Source organism: Macaca nemestrina, chromosome 1 (assembly GCF_043159975.1).
Source record: "Macaca nemestrina isolate mMacNem1 chromosome 1, mMacNem.hap1, whole genome shotgun sequence".
Classification (NCBI taxonomy): domain Eukaryota; kingdom Metazoa; phylum Chordata; class Mammalia; order Primates; family Cercopithecidae; genus Macaca; species Macaca nemestrina.
Genome location: NC_092125.1, coordinates 186,173,105 through 186,194,242, shown reverse-complemented (window position 1 = coordinate 186,194,242; position 21,138 = coordinate 186,173,105). Strand labels below are relative to the sequence as shown.

At 46.4% G+C, this 21,138-nt stretch overlaps 1 long non-coding RNA gene across 1 annotated transcript; it reads right to left on the bottom strand.

Annotated features, from left to right (window-relative positions):
- Positions 1–725: 725 nt before the first annotated feature.
- Positions 726–12,224, bottom strand: LOC105494998 (uncharacterized). The gene is made up of 3 exons (XR_011609293.1): positions 12,034–12,224; positions 5,300–5,409; positions 726–1,171 (listed from the first exon to the last, which is right to left on the bottom strand). It is a non-coding gene; the product is annotated as an uncharacterized lncRNA (long non-coding RNA).
- Between the last annotated feature and the right edge of the window lie 8,914 nt (positions 12,225–21,138).

Here is a 21,138-nt window from a genome sequence, read left to right as displayed (position 1 = left end):
TGGAAGGGCCATCTCAGCTCTTGTCAGGCTGTGGCAGATCGAAGGGAAGCTTGCACATCACTTATTGAGGATGGTTTCTTTTATTCCATTATTTTTATAATAGACTCACTGACAAAATATTGTTCTTGGCCCCAGCCTGGCCCCTTTGCTTGTGTTCAGAGGTAACAGGCTGCCCCGGCCAGGGAACTGCAAGTTTCCCATCAAGAGGGAGGCAGACAAGGGCTTGGCAATTCCTCATCCACCAGAGTATTATTTGCAGGGTGAGGAGGGAGTGAGTCTTGCAGGGTGAGGAGGGAGTGAGTGGTTAGGAGCCTTGTTTAGTGAACTGTAGGCCTGGGCCCAAGTCTCCTCCACTCAGTTCTGAGGGGTGAGAAATGAGGCAGAGGGGAGAGGGCAGGGGGTTGTGTGTGCTTCCCAGTTCTGTTTTCATTCACTGACAAACATTTACACTGAGCACACATGCTCAGCACTGTCCCCACCACACCCTGCCAAAGAGGGCCACCTAGAAAAGTGATCATCAAACTGTGCCTCATGGACCCCTAGGTTCAGAAATTACACCACTGGTATTTTCTGGAAATTACCAGGATGGGGTATGTAGGAAAGAAGCGGAGCTCTGGGCCTCCCACCCCATCCTCAGCCTGAGTAGCCCTGACTATTATACTTTGACTTTGAGCTTCTCTCTAAGGTTTCATTTGAAGAATGGATTCTTCTGGTTAAAAGTCTGAATATCACTGTTAATTCCTTTATTGTAAAAAAGGGAAACAGAGGCCCAGAGACGGGACAGAGTTGCCCAAGGTCACATAGACATTTGCAGAGTAAGGATCCATCTCCTGGCCCCCAGTTGTGTGAGGAGCTGGAACTGGCATGTGAAACAATCAGAGAACAAGAAACATTGGTCTGGAACCAAGTTTGCGGACCAGGTCATGAATATCCCCATGTGTGACCATCCTGTCCAGGTATGTCTGTGGGAGCCCAGAATTATGCACCCTCCCAGGTATGTTAGTCTGCTTGGGCTCTTATAACAAAATACCATAGATTGTGTGGCTTCAACAAAAGAATTAATTTTCTCACACTTCTGAAGGCTGAAAATCCAAGTCCAAGGTGCCAGCTTCCAGCTTAGTTGGGTTCTGGTGAGGGCTCTCTTCTTGGCTTGCAGACAGCTGCCTTCTTGCTGTATGAGAGGGAGAGAAAGAGAGAGAGGTGAGAGAGGGGAGTTATTGGGATCTCATGTTTTCTTTTTACAAGCGCATTAATTCCATCATGAAGGCTCTACCCTCAGGACCTAATCTAACCCTAATAATTTCTCAAAGGCCCCACCTCCAAATATCCTCACACTGGAGATTGGGGTTTCAACATATGAAATTTTAGGAGGACACAAACATTCAGTCTATAGCACAGGAGTGTCCATTCTATTCAGCTCAGTTTCAGTGGTCTCCATTGCATTCAGTGAGCATATAACCTGTGGGAGTCCAGCTGCCCTGACCTTGAGGTCAGTGTCCTGAAACTCCCATGGTCCAAGATTCACAGACTTTGGACCTGCTGGGGAAAACAGCGCTGGGGGAAAATACTTCTCAGGCAGGATGCCAGGGGGAAACAGATGGCATGCTAAGGTTGGCTAATGTAGATGAGTTTTTTTTAATATAATGTTGGTAAAATGTATATAACATAAACTTTATCATTTTAACCACTTATAAGTATACAGTTCAGTGGCATTAAGTATATTCCCACTGTTGTGTAACCATCACCATCATCCATCTCCAGAACAGTTTCATCTTCCCCAACTGAAACTCTGTACCCTTTAAACACGAACTCCCCATTCTCTCTTCCCCTCCCCCTGGTATCCATTGTTCTACTCTCCATCTCTGTGAATTTGCCTATTCTAGGTATGGAGGAGAATTTCTAAAAGGGACTATTTACAAAAGTGTAGGCAGGGCTTGGGAAAAGCAGTAAGGGATGGGGCAGTATTCTGGGGCCGGTCATATCAGGAAGCTATTACCACCGCTAGGTACTGAAAACTGGAGAGACCGTTCTATGGCAGGTGTTAGCTGCCAGGGGCTGTGGCTTTCCAATTAGAGGGATGTGCCAACTCCTGGTGTGCCAGCTTTCCCTCTGACTCTGCCAAGTCTCCACTGTCCTATCGGTGTGGTCCTTACATGCCAGCCTTGGAGGCACAGAAGAGAGCAAGAAGGGTGGAAGGTGGATGTGAAGGGGCAGTGGAAAATGGTGAGCTCAAAAGCAAGCCCAGGAAGGGCTCAGAGCTGTTTAATTACACGAAAATGAACCACAGAGGCAGCACACTAAATTAAAAGGCTCCTGTGGCAGTTTGTATATTGTGCGTGAATGACAATGGGAAGGTGTAATCAATTTCCATTTCCTGTCCCTTGCTCCCTAGCAACTTCCCACACTCAATGACTGGCTTGCAAATTTGTTTTGCTTTGTGGCAGATGATATGAATGCTGAGAGGTGCACCCCTGCCCCCCCAGTGTCAAATTCTCTATCTGAATGGCTCATGCCTCTGATTTCATATGTTGGAGTTGCCAACTTCTGCTGTTGAAGGAACAAAGCTGTGATTGGCCTTTATTTAGCCTTCACAGCAGTGTTGAGTTATTTCTTTTCTCTCTCTCTCCCCTTTTTTTTTTTTCCCAGACAGAGTTTAGCTGTGTCACCCAGGCTGGAGTGCTGTGACCCAATCATAGCTCACTGCAGCCTCTACCACCTGGGCTCAAGTAATGATCCCACCTCAGCCTCCCAACTGGCTGGGACCACAGGCACTCACTACTATGCCTGACTAACTTTTTAATTTTTGTAGAGATGGGGTCTCACTATGTTGCCCAGGCTGGTGTTGAATTCCTGGGCTCAATTAATCCTCCAACCTTGGCCTCACAAAATGCTGACATTACAGGCGTGAGTCACCATGCCTGGTGGGAGGTATTTCTTAACCCCTTTCAACCAGTGCCCGGGCTGTGGGATCTTAGCTCTGTCCATGTGACTTCCTGCTAAAACCTTTCCATCACCCCTCACTAGTGCATATCTGCAATCGTTCTCTCTCTCTCCCTTCCCTTATCCTTGGATATTCTAAGCCTAACACATCCACTTGAGCAATCCCCTCCTTCTCACTCTCTGGTATCCTACTGCCCAGTCCCTTCCTGCATCCCTGAGATGACAGGTAACTTTTGTTGACTTTCTGTGTCTGAGGAGGAACCTCAGGGGTACCCTAAATGTCTTGCAGCTCTGCATGTTTGGGGTGGGGTACTCAGGTGGGAAGCAGATACTGCTAAGGGAAAGGATCCTTGTGTCTGCAGTTCTTAGCTTCTGCCTATCTCATCTGCCTAATCTCAGGTGTACTGATTACTTTCCGGGAACTTTGCATGCATTGATAAACTTATTTATTTGATTATCACAATAAACCTGTTGTGGCATTATTGCTATTTTGTGGAGGAGGACTATGAGGTGTAGAGAGGTCAAATGACCTATCAAAGGTTGCACAGCTGTCTGTCACAAAGCTAGGACTTGAACTGAGGTAGATCTGTTTCCAAAACTCTTTCCAGCCAACTCAGGAGTGGTGAGTTCTTGGTCCCTGGGAGTATGTAGCAGAGATTGAAAGGCCACTTGTCATGAAGAGAGTACAGTCCAGGAGAGGGTTCCTTCCTCTTCTGAGATGCTAAGATTCCAGAATTCTTGCTTCTGATTCAGATATTCTATTATTGACATGTGTCTCTTGGGAAGTGTAGGTTCAGGTAAATGCCTCAGTGGGGTCTGGTTATATAAGCAGGCAGGAGTCCTGGATTGCAAGGAGTGGGGAGAAGGGGCAGGAGGGTGTCACACTAGTGAGAAGTAATTAGGTAATAAGTTCACCTTTCCCTTTTCTGTTCTTGCTGGTTCTTCCTTGTTGCCCTAGGCTGTTCTCTGACTCCCAGACGGGCAATATTTAAAAAAAAATTCTGTTCTGAACAGAAATGTCATCAGGGTTGCAATGTGCTCTTTGTATATTGCAATGAAACAAGCCCAGGGCTGAGAACAGAAGTGCTGGGTTTAACCTTGTTGCTGCTGCAGGTTCATGGTGTGACTTTGGGGAAATGTCCTCATCTGTTTAATAAGGGGTTAAGGAGGCTTATTGCTGAGGACCTTTCAGGTCCTGATGTTCAGTTCCTTGAAGCAGGCTTGCACCATGCTTTGCAATGTGTGTTGAGTCATGGCTGTACTCCATAGTAAAGGCAGAGTGTGGCAGGTGTTGACTGTTTTCTCCTGCTCTTGCTAGCCCCGCCTCCTTTGGTCTCATATGCCTGTCTTCTAAAGACTCATCTTACCTAGGAGGTGGTTCCAGAGAAGGAAGATGGCTGGGTAGAATGGAGGTGGGAGCTCTCTGTCTGGGGAGCAGCCACAGTCAGTAGGAGACTGGCCCATCCTGTGCTTTCTTGGGCTGAGTGGCAGCCAGAGTCAAGCCCTCTGCCGACTCTGCAGAGTGACTCAGCTTATACAGACATGATCCACCCTGCTGGTGACTGGTGAGGAACTCTTTTAGACTAGTGGTAAACAAGTCTAAATTGAGTGATAAACAAGAAGGTGATGCTGGGGCATATGGTATTTGCATCAGTTATCTATTTCTCCTTAACTGGCTACCCTGAAACTTATGACAACACCATTTATAAAGCTGTGGGTTGGCAATCAGGGCTGGGCTTAGCCACTTGGTTCTTCTGCTAGTCTCAGTTGGACTTATGATGCATTGTGGCAGCCAGCCTCCAAGATGATCCTTTATGATTTCTGTCTACTGGTATTCACATCCTTGGGTGGTTCTCTCCCATGCTATAGCATGGTTGCACTGTGATCACTAGCAAATAGTGGAAATGATGGTATGTCACTTCTGAGATTAGGTTATAAAAGGCTGCATCTTCTGTATGGGGCACTCTCATTCATGCTTTCTTGTTCTCTCGGATCAATTACTCTGGAGGAAGGCAGCTGCCAGATTGTGTGCAGTTCTATGGAGAGGCCCACATGGTGAGGAACTAGAGCCCTTGCCCAGTAGCCAGATGGGAACTCAGGCCTGCAAATAATCAGGTAACCGAGCTTGAAAGCAGATTCACCAGTCCCAGTTTAGTATTGAGATAACCAAATTATCTGCAACCTTGAGATGTTTTGAGCCAGAATCATTCAGCTAAACTTCTCCCAGATTTCTGACCCTCAAAAACTGAGGGAAGAAATATGGTTTTAAGCTGCCTTGGGGGTAATTTGTTATGTAGCTATAAATAACCAATATACTCAAGCATGTGATTAGATGGCAATGATGGCCATATCCACATACCTGGCGGTTGGCTGGCTGATGGCTGGGGTGACAAGGGTACAAGGGTCACATATCTCTCATCATACAGCAGGCCAGACTGGGATTCTTCACATAGTGGTAGTCACAGTCTTCTAAAGGCAGCAAGAATAGGTAAACTTCAATGTGTAAGCACTTAAAATTAAAAAAAAATTTCAGTAGTTTTTGGGGTACAAGTAGTTTTTGGTTACATGGATAAATTCTTTAGTGGTCATTTCTGAGATTTTAGTGCACCCATCACCTGAGCCATGTACACTGTACCCAATATGTAGTCTTCTATCCCTCCCCCCAACTCTCCCCACCCTGAGTCCCCAAAGTTCATTGTATCATTCTTGTGCTGTTGTGTCCTCATAGCTTTACTCCCATTTATAAGTGAGAACACTAGATGTGTAAGCACTTTTAGAGCCTCTGCTTGCATTACATTTGCTAACAATCCATTGGCCAAAGTATATCACACGGCCAATCCAGATTCAAAGGTGAGAACATAGACTCCATCTCTTGATGGAAGAGGAAGAATTTGTGGTCACTTCTGCAACTGTAGAACATGAAGCTGATGTAACATCTCTCATACTCTAAACACTTCTTCCTTCTCTACTGTTTCACTCTTAAACAATCTTCCTTTTGTTAGACTCTGTGTCTAAATCAACAAATATTTATGGAGCAATTGTCATATGGCAGGTGTTTTCACAGTCATGGCCTTAATCAATACCTAAAAGCAGCCCTTGCAAGGTAATCCACTTCATGGGTGAGGAATGGAGGCTCAGAAAGACAAGGTGATTCTAACACAGCTCTAGGGACTCCAAGTGTGGTGTTAGTTATATTTTCCTTGTCAAAATGCCCAGAACTCTCCATTTAACTTCCCCCCCCCGCCAGACACTCAGGTAGAATATGTGGAGGCTGGTTCCTAGTTGGTTTCTCCCCAACAGTCACTGGTTGGGGCTAAAGTCTGGGGCAGGAAGATTGGGCAGAATGAGCAGGCTCTAGGGGGCGACAAAGGCCAAGGTGACTCCTCATTGCTGCCCCATGCTCCTTTCCCTCCTTCCTTGCCTAGGTCTATCCTCAGAGAAGAGAAAGATGCTGCCTGTCAGAAGACAAAACATTCATCTTCAGGCTCTAAGAAACAAGGGGAAGGAGGAAGGGATGGAGAGAGAGAAGGAGGAAGAGGAGGAGGATGAGGAGAGGAAGAGGGGAGAAGAAGAGAGAATAGACAGGCATAAGAAGGCAAAAATAGAGGGAAAGCAATAAGACAGAAAATTAAAGAGAGACAGAATCATAAAACAGAGAGAGGGGGAGATAGAAAAAAGAGAAGGGAAACAGGAAAATGAGCCCTAAAGACAGGGATAGAAAGAGATGGAGACAGAAGACAGAGATGCCTGGAGAGATAAAGGAAACAGACAGAGAAGGGATGAAGAAAGAGTGAAAGGAAGTCAGGCCTGTGTGGTAAGATGACGATGTGTGGAGTAGAGGGGTATGGCGGGTGTTAGTCACACTGTGTGACCTTAACTAGGCCAGGTCATCTCTCTGAGCCCCATTTCCTCATCAATAAAAAGCAGCTGTCTTCAGGAACTGTTGTGAGGATGACATGAGAAAATACATGCAGGCATTCTGGAAATAGTAAAGTACTATACAGGTGTTCATTAGTATTATTGGTAGTATTATCATCATTGTTATTATTATTATGTCACGGTTGGGAGAACTTAATGCTAGAATGAGTGTCAGAACCCAGTGGCTAATGAGATATTGAACACCTCTTCTCTAAAGAGCAGCTTAGTGTCAACTGAAATTGGAGTTTCTTGATACTAAGGCACTACAACTTGTAAGATACCCTATTGATTTAATTACACTTTGGAGTTGGGGAGAATTGCACATTAAAAATACATACTTAAGACAAATAACTGATAACACGCAGTTGTTTCTACAGTTGGTCGCTTTTTTTTTCAGGATCACAATCAATGTTTGAGGGCATAATAGAACATCTCTATTCTGTTGAATTCCTTTAGGTCATTAGCAATTATGCAGAATACCATAGCCATGGTGCTGTTTTTATATCTCATGGATGTGAACTTTATTTCTTTAAAATTAACAGTATGATCTCAAGATATATCGAATAATATTGGTGTTTTGTGTGCATTTCTGCTTTGAATAAACACCCAGTTCCCCTTTCTGCCCCATTATCTGCATTGCATATTTCTGGAAGTTAAATAGCTTTTCTTGAAAGTTAGCTGGACGCTTTGATAGGCAGGTGTTTAGTGCTCAAGTTATAGGACTTGAAGGATCAATTTGTCAGAACCATCTCAGGAAATTCTCTGATATATTCAGGGAGCCTGGGCAAGTTTAACTGCCAGTTACTGCACTGACTGGTGGGTAACAGTCCATCTCTTGGATAAACACCAACTTTATTTTTGCACCAAATTTAATATTTTTGTGGGATACTTAGAGCAATAATTAGGGATTTAAATTTAACAGTCAATCTGTATATTATTATCATTGTAGATTACATAATTGAAGTAACATTGCATATATATGAGGGAACTATCTGACAACTTACTGTTTCTCTTGGAGGCTGACCCATTATTGTAAAACACATTCTGTTTTCAGAAATTCTAAAGTGTAAAGAAGAACAAATACAGGAAATGCTAGTGGCCAAGAACAATGGAAATGGCCTGGGGTAGCTTATTGATAAGAGAGAGAAAGCCAAATGTTTCCAAAAGGTCCTGATTATATCTAGCATATTAAAACAATTCAAAATTGGTTATTTGGGAATTTTTGCCTCATTTGACTGAATGAGATTCTATGCCTGCAATACTTCTTGCTGCCACCAGGTAGTGATAGTGTCTAAAATAGCTTATGTGTCCAAACTATAATCTTTCTTTTGTGGTCAATCTCTGTGGCCAGCAATTTATGCACTGTATCTAATCAGTTACTGTCCCCTCCCCTCCATTAAAATAGAAATTATACTATATTAAGCAACATTTCTGGAAGCAATGTAACACAGTGCTCAGTCTGCTTTGATCCATGGTTCTGGCTAGATTGAGTAAATTCGCTTTTTTACCTGAGGGTAGGGAAATAACAGTAGTGCTTTCCAGGACTGTGATCTAGTCATCCCTCGTATCTGAGGGGAGATTGATACAAAAATTCACAGAAGCTCAAGTCGCATATATAAAATGGCATAATGTTTGCATACAACCTACACATATAACCTCCAGTGTAATTTAAATCATCTCTAGATTACTTATATACCCAATACAATGTAAATGCTGTGTAAATAGTTGTTTTAAACATTTATATTATTTTGATTGTTATATTGTTATGTATTTATTTATTTTTTAATTTCTGGAGTATTTTTGATCCACTGTTGGTTGAATCTGCAAATAGGAACCCACATATAACGAGGGCTGACTGTATTTTGTATTCATAGAATACTTCCCACCTTACCAAGAGCCCCTCTTTGACCTTGCACCTTTAGGTGCCTACATACCCTGGTGTAAGGTTAATGTTTATAGGTCAGCTGTTAGCTGTGTTGGGCAGGGAGCATAGTTTATAACTGGACTAACCCCTTACATTGGTAGATTTATTAATCCATACTTACACAATAGTAGTAGCTATTATTTATTAAGCATTAAGCATGTACTGAATACCCATTTCAATACCAGTTTCAATCCTCACAGCAATCCTATGAAGTCAATATCATTATTATTCTCATTTTACAAAGAAGGAAATCCCCAGGGCTCTGGGAAGATTAAATTAGTTAATGCATAAGACTTGCTTAGCTTGCTGAGCGCAGTGGTTCATGCCTGCAATCCCAGCACTTTGGGAGGCCAAGGCAGGCAGATCACATGAGCTTGGGAGTTCGAGACCAGGCTGGGCGACATGGTGAAATCCCATCTCTACAAACAACAACAACAACAAGAAGAAAACCAGACTTGCCTAGCAGAGTGCCTAGGACATAGCAAGTGATCATTATTTATAGGGTGTATTATTACAGATGAGGAGACAACAGCTTAAAGGGCCAGCTGGGGAAATAGGCCTGTAAACTGAGAAGTATAAAGCAGCAAAGTACAAGGGACTGGATAAAAGCACAGATGGGCTGGGCGCAGTGGCTCGCACCCATAATCTTAGCACTTTGGGAGGCCAAGTCATGTGGATCACCCGAGGTCAGGAGTTCGAGACCAACCTGACCAACATGGTGAAACCCTGTCTCTACTGAAAATACAAAAATTAGCTGGGTGTGGTGGTGGGCACCTGTAATCCCAGCTACTTGGGAGGCTGAGGCAGGAGAATCACTAACTAGAATGCGGGAGGCAGAGGTTGCAGTGAGCTGAGATTGTGCCATTGTACTCCAGTCTGGGAGACAGTGAGACTCGTCTCAGAAAAAGAAAAAAAAAAAAAAAAAAAAACCAAAAGAAACACGCAGATGAGGGGATAATTAATTCTTCTTGGGGAGGTATCCAAGAAGGCTTCACAGAGGAGGAAACAAACTGGACCATAAATGACAAGTAGGAGTGGTGGCATATGTTGTTCATTCCCCATTTTGATCTTCTCTTCTTCCTTTAAATAACAGAAATATTCCTCTCAGATTTAGCAGGACACATGGCCACTTAGTTAGAGATGATAATTATCATCCTTCCTTGCAGCTAGGTGAAGCCCATGGGACTGAGTTTCTATACTAACTAAACGCAAGTGGAAGTGAAATCACTTGCCACCACTTCCCATGGCTGGAATGTGGCCATAGGATGGGTGAACAAGTTTTGGCCATAAGGAGATGGTAGGATAACAAAATAGAATGAACCTGAGCCCCCAGATAAGCTTGGTGAGCACACCTGTCCCATTCACTTTGGGCCACATGCCTATCTCCAAGCCATTATATGAGAGGTGCATAAACTTCTACCCTATCTGAACTAGTGTATTGTTGGCTCTTTTGTCTGAAGCCCATTATTTAGCCAGAAGCCTAAACAGTGCATCAGGTAAAGAAAAAGGAAGACTTGTAAGACAGGAGGAACAGCCTGTCCGAAGACATAAAGAGTGAAAGAAGTTAGTTTTAGGAAACGTTCTCATAGAATTTTTTTTTTTTTGAGGATCAAATGAGATAATAAATGTATATAAAATGCTGAGTACAGTACCTGGCACATACTAAGTTCACAATAAATGAAAGTCCCATTTTTTTTTTTTTTCTGTGTGATACAAGAAAAACAATTACCAAGGAATGAATGAGTACCCTGCCTTTCACTGATTTAAATAATTTACCTTAACAAAACCTCTGGTGCTGTCTATCTCTATGCTTTAGCTAATGCTGGTCCTGTTTCTTCCTCCTAAAAATATTAGTCATTCCTTGAATGAGTTGTGGATACTCAGTGCTCCAAAGTTTTCATAGGCAGGTTTCTCAGGCCTTTCTCCTCCTGTTCTCCTGACTCCTATTCACTTCACAAGACTGTACCAACATCACATCTCCTGGGGCTTCCCTGACGTTCTGGACAGATCTGCCTGATTCCTTTTATGCCACAGCTACTCCACTAAGGCTGCACACTCTCTCTTACTGGTTTAGGTGTTACTTTCACCTGCCAGACTGTGAGCTCTTCCAGGGCAGGGAGCATGAATGTTTCATTTTTGTTTCTTCAGCACCTGGCCACAGTAGCTGTTCAGTTCTTATTACTGAATAAATGAGGTGTTCTTGGGCAAACAGGTAGGATCAGTTAGAGTGTGTATGTTTTGTAGGGGGCGGTGGAGGGGGAGGAACACAGAGGATTTCAGGGCGTGAGAAGGGCAGATGTAAAAAATGAGCACGTCTCTCATCCACACAACAAGGCCGGGACTTTGCCATTTAGACATTATTAGCGGAAAAAGAAGAGGCAGTGTGATAGAATGGAAGCTATCTAGTTTAAGAAACAGGAGGCCGGGCGCGGTGGCTCAAGCCTGTAATCCCAGCACTTTGGGAGGCCGAGACGGGTGGATCACGAGGTCAGGAGATCGAGACCATCCTGGCTAACATGGTGAAACCCCGTCTCTACTAAAAATACAAAAAAAAACTAGCCGGGCGAGGTGGCGGGCGCCTGTAGTCCCAGCTACTCGGGAGGCTGAGGCAGGAGAATGGCGTAAACCCGGGAGGCGGAGCTTGCAGTGAGCTGAGATCCGGCCACTGCACTCCAGCCTGGGCGACAGAGCGAGACTCCGTCTCAAAAAAAAAAAAAAAAAAAAAAAAGAAAGAAAAAAAAGAAACAGAAGGCCTGATTTCCCTCCAACCTTGTTCAGGATTCATCTGTGTGACCTCAGTAAGTGTCCTTCCCTCTCTGAGCCTTATTTTTGGCCATTCCGTTTCTGATCTTCTAGGAATCTAGGTGTCCTCCAGCTCTGAGATTCCCAGGGCCCTACTGGCCTGGGGAAGAGAACAGGCCTGGCTTTCAGGCCACAGAGGCTGTGACCCAGAGTTGGCACTAGTCACCTCCGCTGTCTCCTCTTCTTCCTCCCTCCTCCTTCCCTCACACCCCCTTCCTCCATCCTCCATCTTCTTCCCCCATTGTCCTCCCCATCCTTCCCTTCCTCCTGCCTCCTCCCCACTCCTCCCCTGGCTCCTCCTCTCCCCGTCCGGGGCGGGGGGAGGCGCGCTGGGTGGTCCGGCGGCCGGGGGCGGGCGGTAGCCTGCAGGCGTAATTGGCATGCACGCCGTTGTAGCTGAGACCGCTTAATAAAGCATTACATATCTCACCGCTTCCATATTTCATTACCTCACGCGGAGCCTGTGAGAGGGCCCTAATGGGAGTCAGCTGTGTTTTTACTTTCTGTTGTCGGCCGGGACGGGTTTCTCTGCGGATTCTTTGAAATGAAATAATGTGATGCACGCCGCGATAAGGGCCGGCCTGTAATGAGGCCCAGGCCGCCGGGCGGCTGCTATTGCTCCAGGTGTCGCGTATTTGGGCTGCGAGGACGAGGAGGAGGAGGGGGCGGCGCCGGAGGAGGGGGGCAGGGGGAAGTCGCGAGGGGCAGGGGGTGGGAGAAGGCGGAGGCAGGGGGCAGGGGGCGGGCGGAAGAGGGGAGGAAGGAGGGGGCGGTGGGCCGCGGCAAGCCAGGCGGGCGGAGCCAGAGACAGAGAGAGGAGGGAGACGGTGGCGGCCTGGAGAGCCCTAGGAACCCGGGTTCAAATCCTGCCCGCCAGCGTAAAAGAACGTTTGCCCGCCCAGGCGGCCCACGGGGGTGAGGCTAATACTCATCTCACAGGGTTGTGTGCAGGTAAATGAAGGGGGTTTGTAAATTGGAAAGGGCATATCACACATAAAACGAATCATTTATTGAGAGAAAGGAACTGAAGCCCTTTAAGCATCCCTTCTGGGCATGGCAGCTGCCAGCCACTTCACTGAATGATCACAGCAGCCTCACTTGCTAAGAATTGTTACCTTCCCTTTCCAGAGGAGGAGACTGAGGGTCAGAGCAGCGAGGGGCTGGCTCCAAGGCACACAGGAAGAGGCTGAGGGCAGCCCTAGGCAGGTAACCAGGTGGAGATAGAGTTGGAGGAGAAGTTGGTCCACTGCCCGCTGACTGGGCCACCCTGGCACCTCCCGCGAGGGGAGCTGGGCTTTCTCCTCCACCTTGCTCTATGGGCCTCCTCCTGTAGGCCTGAGGCCTTTGCCCTCCACACTGGGATGGAATGGGGTGTGGTGCAGGACTCCTTGTAGGAGGGGCAGTGGCTGGCTGTTGGGGGAAGGCCTCAGGAAGCCCCCTGTTTTGAGCATGCTCCTCTGTTCAAAATCCCACAGCTATGGTCCCTGAGTGTCAGCTTGCTTCGTGTCCACTCTGTCTTTATCTCTACTGCTCTGTGTCCACTCTGTCTTTATCTCTAGGAAATAAATGCTTTTTGAGGAGTCTTGTTGTATCTCCTCAGTGTCTCTCAAATCCACTCGTTTCTTGCCGCCCTCCTGGCACTGCCCTGGGCCAAGCTTCTGGTCCTGCTTCGGACACCGTAGGGATCTTTCTGAAATGCTGACCCACGCTGCTGCCCTCCACTGCTCCCAAGGGCATCTGGCTTCCTTAGCATGCCCCAGCAGGCCCTCCCTGCCTGGACTTTAGAGCCTCCTCCAGCTCCTCAGCTTCATCTTTATCACACCCCATCCCTGACCTTGACAGACTAGGTGACTAGCCTTTCCCGGAGTTCATCTCTGTGGACACTTGCTCATGCTGTTCCCTCTGCTTAAAATGCTCTTCCCACATGGAGCCACCTTGGGAGTCCTGCTCTATCTCCAAGACTCAGCACAATGACTGCGCATTCCAGGAAGCCTTCTTGCCATGTGCTCCTCTGCTTCCAAGTTGTGTATGCTTGCTTTCTTCTCTGAGCCTCAGTTTCCCCATATGTAACACGAGGGAGTTGGGGGCTGATCTCTGGGCTGCACGATCTCATGAATTTATGGGGTTAGGTGCTAGTTTCCTCTTGAAGGAGAACAGATAGTTTGAGTGTGTCCGCATGTTAGACGATAACCATATTGTATGTGCCTGCCACATGGAACACACCAAATTGGTGCTTTATATGCATTAGATACATGCATTATTTGGGGTTATGCTGCAGTAAACGGAGAAGCTGGGATCAGAAGCCGAGTCTTTCTGATTCCTGAGCCTGTGCATAGGTGCGTGAGCATATGCATATGTGCTTGTCTGTGTGTGTACATGTAAACTAATGGCACTCAGAGTTGGTGGCACTTTAACCTGCTCAAAACCCTCTCACCTCCAGGAACCCTTTGAGGTTGGTCGAGAAGAGATATATAGATATAGAGAGGTTGGGCTGTTGCCTTAGTTACACAGGTGCTGGGAAGATAAGGGGGGTGTGGAGCCGGAGGAGACACTCCTCTGGCCCAGAGAACCAAGTGAGATCCTCTCCATGCAGGACTCTTTGCTCTTCAACCTCAGCCTAACTTTGCCAGCTTTGTTTCCCAAATAACCCTCTTTACTGCATCGTAACTTTCTGTATATAGGTCCTACTTTGGAGCCTTTGCTTAAACTGGTCCCTGCATCTGGAATGCTCTTTTCCAAAGCCTGCCTGTGGACGTCTTATTCTTCCTTCAAGACCCAGCCCAGATCCCCCTCTTCACAGAAGCCCACAGAACCGTCTCTTTCTTTCCCTGTTTCATGCTCTGCATACACTTCTCTCACCCAGCTTAGAGTGTCAGCTTGGAGCATCCTTGTTTCAAGACTATGAGCTCTGAGGTCAGAGGCTGAGTTTAAGTCTTGGCCTACAGAGAACTTGTGTGGAATGGTATGTTGGATATGCTTGTGAATGCCTGGCCAGGCAGGATGTGTTTTGAGGCCCACTGCAAATGGATACAAGTCCTCACACTCGTTGAAAACGCTTGATATATGGCAGCTAATAATATTGTCATTATTTATTACTGTGCTTTTGCTTTGGGCCAGGTTTGATGTTGCAATCTGTATTTCATTTTATTCTTATAATAACTTACAATCCCATTTTACCAGTGAAGAAACTGAGGCTAACTGATACTAAGTAACTTACCCAAGACTGTAGAATTAATCAGTAGAGCCAGGACTAAAATTCAGTTCTGTCTGAATTTTAAAAGGAGTCTGAGCAGGGCATGGTGGCTTATGCCTGTAATCCCAGCACTTTGGGAGGCTGAGGTGGGTGGATCATGAGGTCAGGAGATCAAGACCATCCTGGCCAACATGGCGAAACCCCGTCTCTAGTAAAACACAAAAAATTAGCCAGGCGTGGTGGTGCGCGCCTGTAGTCCCAGCTACTAAGGAGGCTGAGGCAGGGAAATCGCTTGAACCCAGGAGGCGGAGGTTGCAGTGAGCCAAGATCACACCACTGCACTCCAGCCTGGCGACAGAATGAGACTCCGTCTCAAAAAAAAAAAAGTCTGTCCTTTTTGCACATATCGCATGAATCTGATTGCAAGCGCCTTGTGCTCTGTGTGTCTGTCAAACAGGGCTGCTGTATTGATTAACATGCAAATGATTTTTTGAGAGAGGACTTAAGTGTAGTTCAGTCTCAGCCAGCCACAACTGAGATTTGCAACCCAAGCCCTAGTCCTCACCAACCATTCTGCTCTCGGGTTTTCATCTCTAGAGTGATTGACGGGTATTTTTTTCCCTCCCTGACCCAGAACGCCAGGCCTCCAATACTACTGAAATGTTTGCACAATCTTGAAGCATTTATTTAAAAGTTGCTTTTCCCCGAAGGGCCTGGCCTCAACCAGATCCTGAGCCAGATCCAAAAAAACAAACAAATCCTATCTTTACAAGCTCCTCAGCTGGGCTGCATGGGGAGGTGGGGGTGGGGGTCCCCTGGGTCCTACCTTTCCTTGGCTGGCTGACAGGCCCGCCCCAGGGCGAGGAGACTGCTTGCCTGTTTACAGCCCTTTCCAATTCACAGGCCAAACAGGAAAGGGGGGAGGGGTTAGAGAAGGGGGCGAATGTCAGAAATCACAAATCATACAGTTGCTCCTCAAAGCAATAGGCCGTGGAGATGTTAATGAGGATGTGGCTGGGTTGGGCTTCTTGAATGCTTGTCAGGGATAGAGTGAGACTCTGGCTACCACGTTGCAGGTCCCAGCATCAATAACTAAGCTCCCCATAACCTGCATAGCATTATGGATCCGAGGGGCAGTGATCTCTCAGATGGGTGTCAGAGGACCTGAGTGCCACGCCTGGCTGGATCTGCGTTGCCACCCAGGCCCAAGCTGGTGTACATTGGGGTTGCCATCACAATTGCTTGGAAAAGTCCCTTCTCCTTTCTGGCCTCAACCATCATGGACCCATGAGGGGCTGATCTCTAGCTCTGGCATTCTCTCTCTGTGAATCATGGCCATCCAGACTTTTGGGCAAAGCAATGGGGAAATGAGGGAACCCCCATTCATGGAGGGTATTTTGTGTACCTGCTACAGTTTTTGGTACTGTCTGGAGGTTGTCTTGTTTACTTGGCACAGCCGTCCTGAATGGTCCTTGCTGTGATTCCTTCCTACATGTGAGGAATCCAGGGCCAGCACTGGAACCCACGGTCCACCTGGCCCCCTCCTCCCTGTCTCCTGGTATGCCTGGCAAAGCACTGACACCAGGTTGGACAGATGGCCTGATTTAGAACAAAGTCTAGAGTGTGCAGAGTGTGGTGTGGCCTGCCTTGTGTGCTCAGGAGTGGGACCGAGGTGAGGCAAGGGCTCTGCAGAAGTGGAGACCGAGGCCTAGAGAATGACTATCTCTCACCCAGCTTCTCACAGTCACTGAGAAGCCTTCTGGTCATAGATGGGCACACTGAGGCCTGTGACTGGGCGAGCTCAAGCTATGTCCCTGAGGTGCTGCCTAAGAAATTGGGCTCAAACACTTTGATTGCTTTTTTCCAAAGACCCCTAATGTACATACAGCTCCACTGCAGGGTTCCCACTGGGCATTAGCCATTCCTGCCATTGGATCTCTGCTGCAAGACACCAAACTCATTAATGGCCTCTGTGCTCACATCCTTGTCCCAGTCAGTGCCAAGACCACTTAAGCTGCGTGTTAGTCCTTACACGGACTAGGTAGTGCCACACCTCTGCCTCTACCTTCTAGAATGCTTCCTGGAATACTTGCCTCAAATACATCCTGTGTCACCTTAGGCAAGTAACTTAGCTTCTTCAAGCCCCAGTATCCTCCTCTATAAAAGAGGGACCTTATACAATAGTAGATGTGCAAGTACTTTGTGACCACAAGGCCCAAGCTGGTGTACCTTGGGATTACTATCACTGTTGCTGTTTTCAGTGGGCTGTTGTCAGTCTGGCCAGGAGCTTCTGTTGAGTGACCCATTGATTGACTGGCTTCTTTTCTTTGCCCCAACCGGACCCCTCTGTGAGCTGCTTGTGCTGAGCTTGGGCTGGGAAGATGCTCTCAAACACTTGTTGTGGGCCAGGCTGGGAAGTCTAGGAAGAAGCAAATCAAAGAAATATTTTGCTGGGAATATACGCTAAGGAATATAAATCATTGTTATAAAGATACATGCACGCATATGTTCATTGTAGCACTATTCACAATAGCAAAGATATGGAATCAACCCAAATGCCCATCAATAATAGACTGGATAAAGAAAATGTGGTACATATGCATCATGGAATACTATGCAACCGTAAAAAGGAATGACATCCTGTCCCTTGCAGGGACATGGATGGAGCTGGAAGCCATTATCCTCAGCAAACTAATACAGGAACAGAAAGCCAAACACCACATGTTCTTTCTTGTAAGTGGGAGCTGAACAATGAGAACACATAGACACAGGGTGGGGAAGAACACACACTGGGACCTGTAGTGGAGAGCATTAGGATAAATAGCTAATGGATGCTGGGCTTAATACTTAGGTGATGGGTTGATGGGTGCAGCAAACCACCATGTTTACCTGTGTAACAAACCTGCACATCCCACACAGGTATCCCGGAACTTACATTTAAAAAAAAGAAAAAAGAAATATTTTGCTATTGTTTCCTTACACCCAGTTCCCAATCCATTGCATGTGTGCAATTGGGGGCAGCCTGGAGGAGTGGAAAAAACTGGCTGAGCTCTACCTCCCCATTGCTGGGAGCCCTGACAAGGCTGGGACCATGTCTGACTTTTCCCTGCATCTCTAGAGCCCAGAATAGAGCCTGGGACTGAACAGGCACTCATTAAGTATGTGTTTATATATGAAATAATTTTGGGAAACTTATCTCAGGTCTCTGAGCCTCAGCTTCCTCATCTGTAAAATGGGGATGATAATACAGCTTAACTCATAAGTTCATTGTGAGGATTAAAAGTAACAATCTTAGAATAGTGCCTGGCATGTAATGATAATGCTTTCATGTGCTCAGAGAAACAAAGGCTCAGAGAAGGTAATTGCTTTGTTCAACGTAAAGTGGGAGAGCTGGGAATGGAATTTAGGTTTGTCTAACTCCAGAATCTCAGATGTTGACCACTATTGTCTATTACCTGAGGTAGAGACGGCTGGTTGACCCACAGCATCCACTTCCTCCCTATTTCAGAGTAATAGAACTGTCAAGTTTTATTTAAGCACCTGGCCATCTAGAATAAAGACCATGTTTTGCAGCCTCCCTTTCAGCTAGATGTTGAGTTCTGGCTGGTAACAGAAGTTAGGTGTGAAACTCCGGGAAGTCTCCTTGAATGGAGTAGACATGAGTTCCCTTACGAGTCTCACTCTGTCGCCCAGGCTGGAGTGCAGTATCATGATCTTGGCTCACTGCAACCTATGCCTCCCAGGTTCAAGTGATTCTCCTGCCTTAGCCTCCCCAGTAGCTGATGGTTGAGATTGTGACCTAATAGCTGTAGCACCAGCCAGCAGACACCTTAGATCATGAAGTGACAGCAAGATAATGAAGCCACACATGGTGCAGCAACCAGGCAGCAGGAACCTGCATCCCTGACAATGTAGCATCCATCATATCAGCCTGTTTTGAAGTCAGAAAAAAACTGTTATTTTGGATATGAATGTAATCCTAAGTAATTCACTGTTGTTTCTCAGTGGTAGACTTTCAATAACTAAATATGCCCTACCATAGTATCGCTCAGACTGCAATGTGATGAAAATTATTTGTCGTCTCTGTTGTGAGAGCGAGCTCTGTGATGGCAGGGACTCTGATTTTTCTCTGCTGAGTCTCCACTGACTAGTCCTGTGCCAGGCACCCAGCAGGTTAGCGGCTCTGTATTGTGCCAGCTGAGCTGAGCTGGAGCCCTGTTTCCTAGAAATCCTTCTCCTGCATAGTTCCAGGTTAGCAGGGGCTGCAGGAGATATTTTCCCTGAGATTCAGAAGGTGGCAGTGAAGTAGCAGCCATATTCTTTCTGGGCTGGGAAGGTTAGTGTGGGGACCTGAGTTCTTGCTCTTGATTGCTTCTCTCCTGGCTTGCCTGGTTGGCCTGGGGCAGCAGCCAGGGTTCTATGGCTCCTCCAGCTCTTACCCCATCTGCCTGTTCAGCTTCCCTGAATCTTGGGCTGGGAGCATGTGCAGCTCCATGATGAAGGGTTCCAGCTTCTCCAAGAGGCCACCCGTCATTGAAGTTAGAGGCTTAGGGTGGTGGGAATCCTCGTGGGTCCCAGTTTGTCCTTGCTTCTCCTACTTCATATCATCTTCCCTTCTGCACTGCCAGCCCTGTGGCTCTCATATGGAAGCATATGGACTATCTAACCAGCTCCCACACTTGCATAAGATCAATCGCTATAATTAATAAATATATTTTTTCTCTTTTTTTTCCTTTTTTAATGATACAGTGTCTCGCTTTCACCCAGGCTGGAGTGCAGCGGCACATTCATGGATCACTGCAGTCTCAACCTCCCGGTCATAAGCCATTCTCCTGCCTCAGCCTCCTGAGTAACTGGAGCTACAGGTGAGTGGCACCACATCCCTCTAATTTTTTGATTTTTTGTTGAGATTGGGGTCTTGCTTTTGCCCAGGCTGGTCTCAAACTCCTGGCCTCAAGCAACCCTTCTGCCTTGGTCTCTCAAGGGGCTGGTATTACAGGTGTGAGCCACTGTAAATTTATTATTCCATGTATCTTCTGGTGGTTCTTTCTCTGATTGATACATAGGTATTCAATAAGCACTTATTAAGTGAGTTAAGGAATGATTTATATGATTGGCCCCCCTGGTACGTGGTACCTACTAATGAATGTCTATCTCTATCTGCTTGGAGGCTGATGCAGGTGGGAGAAGGACTTGGGCTCAAACTCTAAGACCATATGTTTCCCAGCCCTTTTGGCACAGCATGTCTGTCTGTGTCCAAGTAGAGTTAGAAGGGGCCTGTGAGCCAGAGGGTGCTAAGAGAGAATAAAAGGAGGGGACTTAGTGTGATATTTCGGTTGGCCTGGATGCAGGTCTCAGTCACTCTGACAATGCCCATCTGATATGGTTTGGCTGGGTCCTCACCCAAATCTCATCTTGAATTGTAGCTCCCATAGTTCCCTCATGTTTCAGGAGGGACCCAGTGGGAGATAATTGAATCATGGGAGTGATTTCCCCCATTCTATTCTCATGCTAGTGGATTAGTCTCATGAGATCTGATGGTTTTATAAGGGGAAACCCCTTTTGCTTGGCTCTCATTTTTCTCTTGTCTGCCACCGTGTGAGACAGGCCTTTCACCTTCCACCATGATTGTGAGGTCTCCCAGCCACGTGGAACTTTGAGTCCATTAAACTGCTCTCGTTTGTAAATTGCCCAGTCTTGGGTCTGTCTTCATCAGCAGCATGAAAACAGACTAATACAGTATATTGGTACCAGAAGTGGGGTGCTGCTGAAAAGATACCTGAAAATGTGGAAGCAACTTTGGAACTGGGTAACAGGCAGAGGTTGGAACAGTTTGGAGGGCTCAGAAGAAAACAGGAAAATGTGGGACAGTTTGGAACTTCGTAGAGACTTGATGAATGGCTTTGACCAAAATACTGACAATGATATGGACCGTGAAATCCAGGCTGAGTGGTCTCAGATAGAGATGAGGGACTTGTTGGAAACTGGAGCAAAGGTGACTCTTGTTACGTTTTCTCAGAGAAACTGGCAGCATTTTGCCCCTGCCCTAGAGATTTGTGAAACTTTGAACTTGAGAGAGATGATTTAGAGTATCTAGTGGAAGAAATTTCTTCGCAGAAAAGCATTCAAGAGGTGACTTGGGTACTATTAAAACCATTCAGTTTTAAAAGGAAAACAGCATAAAAGTTTGGAAAATTTGCAGCCTGACAATGCGATAGGAAAGAAAATCCCATTTTCTGAGGAGAAATTCAAGCCAGCTGCAGAAATTTGCATAAGTAATTAGGAGCCACCAAGACAATGGGGAAAATGTCCCCAGGGCATGTCAGAGACCTTTGTGGCAGCCCCTCCCATCACAAGCCGA